An 11831-nucleotide genomic window follows, 5' to 3' on the forward strand; every position below is an offset into this window, starting at 1 on the left:
ACCCCGGTGTCCTCAGATGTCTGATGTTTTAACGCTTGAATAAAGGAATCGTGGATTGAGAAAAGTGAGTGCTGTTCTGTTCTTGGACTTTCCATTACCTGCCCTGTTACACAGCTTTTTTTCCCCTTTAAATAAAAACTTGTAATGACCAGTAATGTGACGAAGCCTAAGTAACACAGATCTATTTAAATGATCTGATCCTATGTCACCCTCCATTTATCCTGCTTTTGGCAGGATTGGATAATGACTGATCAGCTTAGTGCAGATTCCCACCTCTGTCTTGCAAGGTTTAGTTCCCAACTTACTAATTAATTAATCATTGACAATCTGATGATCGATTCCTTGTGGACCCAGCAGCTGCTGGAAGCGTCTGCATGCTAATTTTAGATCTGTGAACACATCAGAGGCCCTGTCACACACCTGCATACACCTCCTCAGCTGTCTACACTATGAAGAATTAGCCAACAGCGCAGATGAGGAGGGCCGCACTTCAGTCCAGCAACATTATTCAAGATCTTATCAGACTAATCTGACTTTCTTCCAGAACCTGTGTTTCATTTCCGGCTAGGAAAACCCCATCAGCAATCATAATGAATGATGTAGAATAGGTTTCCAGGCATGTACAGTGGATAGTCACATATTAACTGGATGTTTTAAATACAGGATCCTTTGTTTAAAAAGAAGTAGTAAATCCTCTGCAAAAACGTCACATGGGCCTATAGTAACATAACTGATCAGGAAAGGAATGACTTAGGTCAACGATAAGCACAAATGGCCACAGTACTTGCAAATTACAGGTGGTTGAAAAATGTGCTTTTATTTTTACCAGGGCATGGATCATCTAACACCAAAACATTATCTGATTTTGTGCTTCAAACTACTGTATTGGAGGCATCCAAGCATGGTGCATAGTGGAGCCTTTCTAGGGACTGTGAAAGGTGACCTCCAGACATCTGATGCTTATAGAGAGAAGTTTCCTGATGATACAACTCGAGTGACTATAGTCCAACACATTGGAAGGCAATTAAAAGAACTCAACTATTGTTCAACAACTTCAAAGAGGTAAGGCCCCACTTCTGGAGAGAAATTCCTTGACTGTTCTGGTGCACCTTTCCTTATTAAAAAGATTTGTGTTGAAATGAAGGATTTAGACCACCATGAAGCACAAAAGCTGTGACTACAGAGAGCCTGCACACCATTGTCCTGTATAAATTACAATAGTGCAAGCTCCACAGCCTCAGGCCTCACTCTGACAAGTAAATACCATTAATGAAAATATGCAAAGACTGAACATTTTATTAAAAAAAGTGTACCCCTTGATTTTGCGTTATTGTGCCATATCTTAATATATGACCATATCTTAAAACAGACACGGGGACATATGTATAACCTGCGCTTGTATTCTGCTTTACATCCTGCTATGATATGTTCTACTGTATATATCCTTCATTTTCCATATGACCACAGGCTATAATTAGCAGTGCAGTATTTCCCCATCAGTTTCCATATGGCTGCATGTGTGCTGAGCAGGACCAACGGGGGATCTTATATATGCAAAAAAGACAACTTGTACAGCGCCATCATGACATCATGCTTCTGCAACACTCCTGCCAATGCATAGGCTAGGTGGTTGTTGGGAATAGCACCCTCTCCTTGTCAGGATCTATCTGGTGAGCCTGTGCAACTGACTCAGAAGCTCCTGCTGGGTAAACTTAGTAATTGCAGCTTGAAGCCACTTCCTGGTAAGGCAAGAGTTAAGTATGTGAAATGTTGTTAACCAATAATATTCTTTGTACTATTGTGAAGCAAGCTGGAAGCTGATTGGAGGGTACTACCAACTGACCAGTATAAGAACTCCTGCTAGGCGGGAGCACTGGAGAAGACTCAGAGTCAGTCAGAGCAGAGAGACAGACCTCATTGTCTGAAGCACACGTCAGTTCTGCAAGTTAGTGAAAAACAAGGTCCAGTCTGCAGTTCCTGCTGAGCTGCGATCCAGACACATTACTGGGAAGCAGAAGTGTCAAGGCAAGCTGCCTGACGCTCAGGGCAAGTCAGAAAAGAATAAGTCCTAGAGCTGGACTTAGGTCCACTATCTGGACTCTGCTCCTTCTTCACAAGCCCAGCTTACAGTTCCTACCAGACTCTGAGCAACCTTCGGACAAGCTATCTCCATCAGCCTTCGAGCCTGCTGACGTGCTGCTGTATTCTAAAGTTAAAGGACACCTGTCATCAGGTCTGTGTCACTAGTTCTGTCACATCTACCTGTTGGAGCAGCTCACAAGAATCCATCACAGCCTTTATCTAGTTATTTCATACATTAACCCCTAGGGGACGCAGCCTCTTTTGGCCTAAAGGACGCGGCCCCATTTTTCAAATCTGGCCTGTGTCACTATAAGTGGTTATAGCGTGGGAACGCTATGAGATATCCAGGGGATTTTGAGATTGTTTTCTCGTGACACATAGTACTTCAAATTAGTTTAAAAATTTGGATGAAATCTTTTGCGTTTAGTTATGAAAAAAAAACAAAATTTGGCAAAAATTTGGAAAAATTCTTTATTTTCAACGTTCTAAATTCTCTACTTTTGATGCAGATAGTCAAAGCACCCAAATAAATTCATAACTTACATTTCCCAAATGTCTGCTTTATGTTGGCATGGTTTTTTAAGATTCCACATATTTTACTAGAATGTTATGAGGCTCAGAATTTAGGTGCCATTTTTCACATTTTTTGTAAAATCACCAAAACTTGTATTTAGATGGACCTGCTCAACTTTTAATTGACACTGAGAGGCCTATATAATAGCTAGACTCATAAATTATCCCATTGTGGAAACTACACCCCTCAACGTATGAAAAACCACTTTTAAGAAGTTTGTTAACCCTTTATGTGTTTTATAGGGGTTAAAACAAAATGGAGGTGCAGTCTGCAAATTGCAATATTTTTTCACAATACACTCATTTTGGGTGGAAAATTAAACATTTACAATGGATTAAATGAAAAAAGGCTCCACAAAGTTTGTTACCCAATCTCTCCCAAGTACACGGATACCCCATATGTGGTGGTAACCTGCTGTATGGGCGCACGGCCGGGCATAGAAGGGAAGGAGGCGCCATCCAGATCAGATTTGCTATGTCACATTGTACAGGCTATAATTTTTTTCTTTTTTTATTGTGGACCTATAGGGGCTTATTTCTTTTGCCACATGAGATGCACTTTTCTGGTACGTAATTTTGGGGCATCTATAGCTAATTGGTGAGATTTAATTAACTCTTTGTTGGTGGAGGAAATGAAAATCATCAATTTTTAGGAAAATTTTTATGTGTTTTTTTTTTGGCCGTTAACCATACCATAAAAACAGTTTTCTATTTTTATTCTATACTTCATTTATATATATTTTTTATTTTTTCCCATTTGTACTGAATAAAAAGTAATTTGGCGAAATTGTTGTTAATTTTAGCATCACCGACTTTCATATGCATAACTTTTTTATTTTTCACCTCACAAATTGGTTTAAGGGCTTATTTTTTGCGAGAAGGATGGTTCTTTTTAGTGGTCTTATTTTAGATTGCGTAACTTTTTAAAATCACTTTTTAGAGCATTTTTAAAGGGCATTAATAAAAAATCATCTTTTTTTCAGAGAGAGTTTTTTGAGGTTGTTTTTTACGGGGTTCACTTTGCGGATCTAATAACGATTCTGTTTTATTATGCAGATTGTTACGGACGCAGGGATACCAAATATGTGGGGGTTTTGTGTATTTTATTCAATTGTACTGAATAAAAACTAATGTGGAGAAAATCTTATTCATTTTAGCATCACCATCTTTTCATATGCATAACTTTTTTATTTTTTGGCTGACAAATCTGGTTAGGGGCTTATTTTTTGCGAGAACAGTTGTTCTTTTTAGTGGGCTTATTTTAGGGTGCATAAAACTTTTTAAATCACTTTTTAGAGCATTTTTTATAGGGTATTAATTAAAAATTATCTTTTTTCGGACCGTTTTTTGCGGTTTTTTCCTCCGGCGTTTACCGTACGGGTCCAGTTTTGATTCTGTTTTATTATGCAGATTGTTACGGACGCGGCAATATCAAATATGCGGGGGTTTTTTGTGTTTTTATGGTTTTTATACTTTATTAAGTGTTTTTATGGGAAAGTGACATTTTAGGGGCTTATATTTTTATGTATTTATTTTTTATTTATTATAATGTGTAGTGTTAAGTGTTTTTGCATATTTTTACTTTTACATACTTGAACTTAAACCAGCGATGCTCTGATCACTGGTTTAAGTCCAATACACTGCTCTACAATACTATTTTATTGTAGAGCAGTGTAAACTGTCTGAGCAAGCTTGCGCATGCTCAGACAGTTTGCAGTCAGACCCGGAAGGGGTCTGGCTGCCATGGCAACCGGGCAGCTCCGGGGCACAAGCCAGTCCTCGGAGCTGCCCAGAAGTGGATCGGATCCCCCGGTAAGCGGCACGGGGGATCCGATCCATAGGGGGAAGACCCTTACACGCCACGGTCATGCTTGACCGCGGCGTGTAAGGGGTTAACACCCGCGATCGGAGTCGGCTCCGATCGCGGGTGTTAGCGCAGGCTGTCAGCTGTACTAGACAGCTGACAGCCGCTGCTTCTGGTACCGGCTCCGTTCGTGAGCCGGTGCCAGAAGCAGGACGTTATACTACGTCCCGGTGCGCTAAGCATGTAGCACCGAGGACGTAGTATAACGTCGTGGTGCGCCTAGGGGTTAATAATTATAAAATCATCTATTCTTTATTATGTAAATGAGGCTGGTCATATGGTCAGGGGCAGTGATGTCACCCCTGTTCCCCCTCCCCTCTCCTCTCCTCCCCCTGCTCATATCTGTGTGTAATGTATAGTAAAGCATCACTAGTGTGTGTGATGCATCTGCTGACATGCTGCATCCTCCTAATACACAGAGACACAGACATCAGCTACACAAGTACCTGACATGTTCTGCTATAACATGGCTGCCTGGAGCTGCTGTATCTCTCCTATACACACACAGGCTGCAGGGGGCGCCAGCACCAGGAAGCACATCATTATACAGCCTCACATCATTATACAGGCTGTCAGTCATGCACTAGGGGTGTGGCTGTGCCTCCCACTCATGAATAAGCCGGACAGCTTGAATATGCTAATGACTCATTGGACATTTCACAGGTCATTTGCATACAGCTTTAGGACCTCATTGCTTAAGGTTACAGGCATGTAGAGGGACAATGAAGGGATATTGGCAATGCTTTCTAAAGGCAGTTTATGAAAATCTATTTAGATTAGGGGGGTTGTTTTGCGTTGCCTGTCATTGCAGTTGAATATAGAACTGTAAGTTGAATTGCACAACGTGCCTCATTGTAATCCCTGGATCCAGGCTACATCACCATCACGGGCTCCCCATCCTCCATCATCCAGGGACTCCTACACACCTCAGGGGTTTCCCCATGGAGAAACCATTGCATCAGCCTCTCCCTCCATATTTCTTGCACACACTGCCTGCTGGAGACGTGCCAAGCTGTAGTACAGCCCTCCGTTTCCAATACCAAGCACTGTGACCACAGTAAGCCCAAGGCCGCATAAGCCAGCTACTCTGGTATTCTGGGCCCCGACTGTCTACAGCCACCGAAGAAAGTCTAGGCCCCGGTGGGAGATAATATAATACACAGATTACGCAGGGCTGCACAGAGCTTGCCAAATTGGTTGCACTTCCCTTCCCTATGGAGTACAACATTCCATTGTACTGGGTGTATACATTTAGTGGGGAGAGGTGGAGCCATTTAAGCTTGTCAATTTTGCTTGTATCCCTACAGCACCAAAATGCCTTGCACCGGTCCTGTCTAAGACCCAATAGCATAACTTTAAAAGTAGATTTTGTAAGGGAGGAGGCCATGGATAAGTATGAGAAAATGGCCGCAGTCATTGTGCCTGGCTCTAATAATAAATGACACTTAAAGGGGTATTCCCATCTGGGCATTTACATTTAATTTAATTCATTTGGCATTTGTAAACATTTCTTCAATTGGATGTTATTAAAAAAAATGTTCCTGTGTGAAGATAATTTCTCATAAACGTAGTAGTTTAGAAACAAGATGGCTTCCTCGGATACGACCACGTCAGATTTTGGCGGCAGTGGCCAGACCGGCGCTATTGAGTACTGCCTGACCCCCTGGCCTCCACAATGATTACTACAGGACGTCTGTGGGACATTTCAGTAACTCCCGGACATTTCATATACAAAAACCTTTTGTTCCTTTGTGAAATCACTGCAGCAGTGGTGGCCGTAACCGAGGAAGCCATCTCGTTTCTAAGGGACAAAACCACTACATTTATGAGAAATTATCTTCACTCAGGACCATATTTTTAAATAACAACTTATTGAAAAAATGTTTATATATGGCAGATTAATGAAAACAGAATCTGAATGCCCAGACGAGAATACCCCTTTAAGGGCTTTAAGGACACGTTTTGTTGAGATTGTACCCTATATTTTACGGATCTGTATTATTGATAAGACATCGCCCTATTTGTAAAGCCAATGCCTTAAGTCCTTGATTTTCTTCTGGGCTGTCTTTCTTTTTAGGACTGGAGTCTCTTGACTGTGACATATGGAGAAAGAACAAGTCTTAGGTATGACCTAGAGAACTCCTTCCAACTCTAACTCTGCTCATGATCAAGGCCGGATTTAGACAAAGTGGGGCCCTGGGCAAAACTAAAAGTGGGGCCTCAAAATTATTACTATGTTATGAACAGTCAGTCAGTAAGAGGCTCCTTTAGCCCTGCACAATAATAACATTTTGTAGTTACACACAGTAGTATTGTAAGACAATCTGTAATGTAGGACTGGAGGAGAATTTTATAAGAGAGACAGATGATAGGTAGAGATTGATGATAGACAATAAATATGATATAGATTTATAGATAGAAGATAGATTTATAGATGTATAACTATAAAGTAGATTATGTATAGATAGATAGATATGAGAGATAGATAAATACAATAGAAGAGTGATAGAAGATCGATTGATAGATGGATAGATAATAGATAGGAGATAGATAGGTAAATAAGGTTGTAAAAAGTGGGCAACACTCCAACACTCCAAAGCTCCAAATTAAAAAAAGGTGATTTTATTGAACAAGTGGCGACGTTTCGGCATCCAAAATGTTATGCTAATGAAAGGTACAATATAACATATCTTTTTTTTCTGTAAAACCAATTTTTTATACAAAAACACTTTGACAGTGTATGTACAATGCTCTGTGGGGACTGGGGGAGTGCTGAAAATGGGTCTCCTGGTTCCCTTTAAATGAGCAATGCATCTTCTGACCTCAAAGTCCACATGCAGGGGGCCCCATTAAGACAGGGGGCCCTGGGCAATCGCCCAGTTTGCCGCCCCTGAATGCTGGCCCTGCTCATGGTAGTTCTCCATTTTAATGTTGGTGCAATGTAAATGAAAAGCTGACACTGTTTGACATTGATCAAATACTAATGGAAAACTGATGCATGTTGTATTATTATAGGTCTTTATTACAAATCTGTATTATTGAAGGGGTTCCATAGCACTTTTCTGTCACAAGGCTAAGCATGAATCAATGCTTTTATTTAATGTGAAAATGTCAGAAAGCAGTGTAAAGCCAGAAGAAGTAGTATTGAGTAGATTGTGCTGTCCTATAAACTTTTACCCACTCCACTGTAGTTTTATGTCGTTAATCAGGAAAGTCTCCTTGTTAGTTACAAAACCTTAAGGCCAGAGACATTTAAAATTTTCTTCTACCTTTAGGATATTCCTCGAATTTCATCAGTTGGCAAATGTACAAAAATTCTGCTTCATCTTTTTAATTACTCGGTACATAGAAAGCCAAACTTAATTGTTGCTATAAAGTAGTTTATGGCAATGTGTGGAACATCTTGGGGCAAAAACAGAACTGTGCTCCAGATGTGTCTGTGGACTACAGGTTACACAACCGTTACCTGCCTCCTGCGTTCATCTTTCAAAGAATTCTTTCTGGGCGTGAAGGAGCAAGTACTGCAGACTTCTGCAACAGACTTTTATCAATAAACAGAATCAATGCAGCCTATAACTAGACAAATACGAGTTAACCTATACCAGCCAAAAAAAATAAAAATTAATATTGCTAATGGTCATAAGTGACTCTTAAACTATAGTTAAAACTGCTACATTCACCTCTAATCTGCATTGTAAAGTGTAGATAGAAGTAATCTCAGCTGTGAATACATCACTGGCGTAGTGTAAGTTCCTTCCTATAGTCTTATTTTACAAAATGAGTACCATAACAATAACATGACATATCAATGACAAATACATTACAAACAGACAATTAAGGGCCAGATGTATCACTCAATATTTCTGTTGCTTTTGCTGCTTTTCATACTGGCGCACTGTTTTTGTGACAGTTTTGTGACTAAACACCAAACTAGCCGTGCAGCAAAAATTACCATGTTCCCCTAATTTATCCTACCAATTCAGATGTTTTGCTGTGCCTAATAATGTTCATCACTTGCAAATTTTCATTCAGGCGCAAAAATGGGTGCAAAAACACTGCAGGCTGAAGGTGGCGTAAACTGAGAAGCAACACAGTGGGGCTCATTTATTAAGGGTCCGAACGCCGCACTTTCGTCGGGTTTCCCGAATATTTCCGAGTGTGATCGGATTGTGGCGCATCGGCGCCGGCTTTCACGTGTGGACGTCGGACAACCCAACGGAGTTGGAAAAACCACAGAATTTAAAAAAGAATTTGTGCCGCAAATGCACCGAGACGAAGAAGGTGAACTCCGGCGGATCTCGGCGCAGCAGCGACACCTGCTGGATATCGGGTTCACGACCTTAGTGAATCCCGGCAGACCCGATTCAGCGTCGGACAAAGCACCGCGGGATTGTGACTGTACCGGGTAAGTAAATGTGCCCCAGTGTGATAAATGTCCCCCAGTACTGAGCTCTTGTGCAGAGCAGCTCATCCCAAGCAGCAGAGCTCAGCCAGTGATTACACTACCTGCAGCCTCAGTTCATGACCTTCTATTTACTAAACAATCTGCAAAAGCCTCAGCTCAGAGCAGGAGAGAAGTTTGCAGGATTTTGCAGATACTACAGAGAAGTGTCCCGTGTAGCAGGATGACCACACTGGTGTCTGAGGACGATACTGGCCAGAATTATGGGGGGACAGCAGAAGATCAGCACCGGAGGATCGTCTCCAGGAGAAGCCACTGCTGAGGAGATCACTGGGTGCTGGGTGTCACACACCTGGGCTCTGCTGTGAGGGTCATTCTCATGCTGGGGTGCGGGAGAAAAGCACTGAGGAACTTGAAAGAGCATCACATGTAAGAGCCCGAATCTAACACTGCGCCTAAATTGTGCGCATACTGTGCCTAAACGGCGCCTAAAGCAAAGTGATTAATAAGAGGCAGGAACTCAACTCATCACAGATGGTTGTAGCTTGTGATAATTCTGGCGCAACAGTGCACCATAAATAAGGCGCAAATACTACAGTGATACTTAAGGCGCAGAACAGTAATACATCTGGCCCTAAGGCTACATCCACACGAACATATGTGGGACGTATTTGCGCCGATACACCAAAATCCGATCGCGTGCGCCAAAATCCCAGGACAATTCGGCGCAAAACGGAAATCGGGAAACCTGACGAAAATGCGTCCGACGGACCCTTAGTAATTGAACCCCTCTTTATTTTATGGGTCATCACGATTACAGCAATACCCCATTTATTTCGCTTTTTTATGGTTAACTTGTTTTGCAGAATATAGAACTCATTTTGTGAGAAATGTGCTTGTTTTTGCATCGCCATATAACAATGGGGATAACATTTATATTTTTTTGTTTGTACAAGCTGTACCTTTTCTTGGTATCATGTCGGGTTAAATGTTAGTTTTTGATCACTTTTAATGCGCTTTTTATGAGGTCAGATTGTTTTTTTTGTGTTTTTTTTTTTACGGTGTTTACCGTACGGGTTCAGTGACAATTTGATTTTATTGTACGGGTTGTTACGGACGTTGTGATAGCCAATATGTAGTTTTTTTGGTGTTTTACTTAATTATTGCATGGGATGGGACTTCAGGGGACTTTTATTCTTTTTTAATAATTTTTTTAAATGCACTTTTTTTAAAAAACCTTTTTTTCACTGTTTTATTTTGTCCCAGTGTAGGATATGAACAAGTCATTTGATCCCTTGTTTATTGTAATATACTGCAATACTCAGGGTTGCCATGGCAACGATTGTCACCCAGATGTGTGCAGGGCACGGAGGGTTCCAATCGTCACGCAGATGGACTATAGACACCGTGGTCACTATGTCTATAGGGTTAAACAGGCGGGATTGTTACTCAGGATCCCGCTACCACATAGAATTTTTCACTGTTTTATTTTGTCCCAGTGTAGGATATGAACAAGTCATTTGATCCCTTGTTTATTGTAATATACTGCAATACTCAGGGTTGCCATGGCAACGATTGTCACCCAGATGTGTGCAGGGCACGGAGGGTTCCAATCGTCACGCAGATGGACTATAGACACCGTGGTCACTATGTCTATAGGGTTAAACAGGCGGGATTGTTACTCAGGATCCCGCTACCACATAGAATCACGTCAAGGTGCGGGAAGGGGTTAAAAACAAAATCCATATTGTTACTTATATAATTAACTTATATATACGTTTGGTGATGCGTTTTGGCTTGTGTGTTCACACTTGGTTTAAAAACACATTGGCCCTTATTTATCAAAAACAGTTAAAACTGTAACATAGGGCGTGTTATTCAACTCTGTAGGACACTGCATGACAAAAGTCTGACTGTGCACCAGAACGCCCCTTTCAGTGCAGAAAGCGGCATCGTATATATATATATAAGGCAGCAATGACACTTTACAAATATATGTGCAAGCAGTTTCCACTAAAAATAATGTACAAAGTCAGGGGCTTTAATAAATATGGGCCATTGAGTATCTATTATTAATAATAATAATTTTGAGTTCCTGTATGTAATCACTGTTATGCAGGTGACATTCTACTGTAAGTGACCTTGTTATTTCTATGGACGCAGTGTGCTGGACAGAACTGAAGACATCTGGCAGGCAGTATCAGCAGTAAGTCATAGTCCTCTTCCTGATGGAGTTGATCATATACTGTAAGGTGCTAGATGACACTTATGTCTGTGTCACTGTCTGATAATACAGTGTGAGCAGCTCCCAGTATGGGTAGTGTTAGTTATTAGTAATGTTGTCAGCTTTTTCTAATCAGGGTACAGGCACTTTTTAAAATTTGTCTATGAATTTAGTGGGACATATATAGCAGGGAATCAGGAGTGGGCTGCTGTTTTATTTTTATTTCTGGCTCCTCACTTTTAGTTTTGCCCAGGGCGGTTTGGGCGGTTGCCCGAGGCCCAAGCCTTCCGAGGGGCCCATGACTACCCAAACCATGCACCACATGAGAAATCCTTGTACATCTGTTCCTGCTCTCAATACACATTTACAATAGAACCATTTCAGGACCTTTGAAGGTCATCCATAGGTTTGAACCCACAGATTAAAAGAAATCAGGCAGAAGGGACACATCCTCCATTCCCTAAGAGGCTGAGTCTAGTACCATATGTAGTAAGTGAATTCAACACTGGTAGGGGATATAATATTCATAAATTCCAGGGCCCATGGTAGTCTTAATCCACCCATGAACCCAGGACCTCACTTTGTTTAAAACCATACCTGTATAGATCACCCCCAACATCACTTAGGAAAGAGACGGTCACTTATATAAACAGGAGGAGACTGTATACATCATGTGCAACTATATT

This window comes from Engystomops pustulosus, chromosome 7 (assembly GCF_040894005.1).
Source record: "Engystomops pustulosus chromosome 7, aEngPut4.maternal, whole genome shotgun sequence".
NCBI lineage: Eukaryota > Metazoa > Chordata > Amphibia > Anura > Leptodactylidae > Engystomops > Engystomops pustulosus.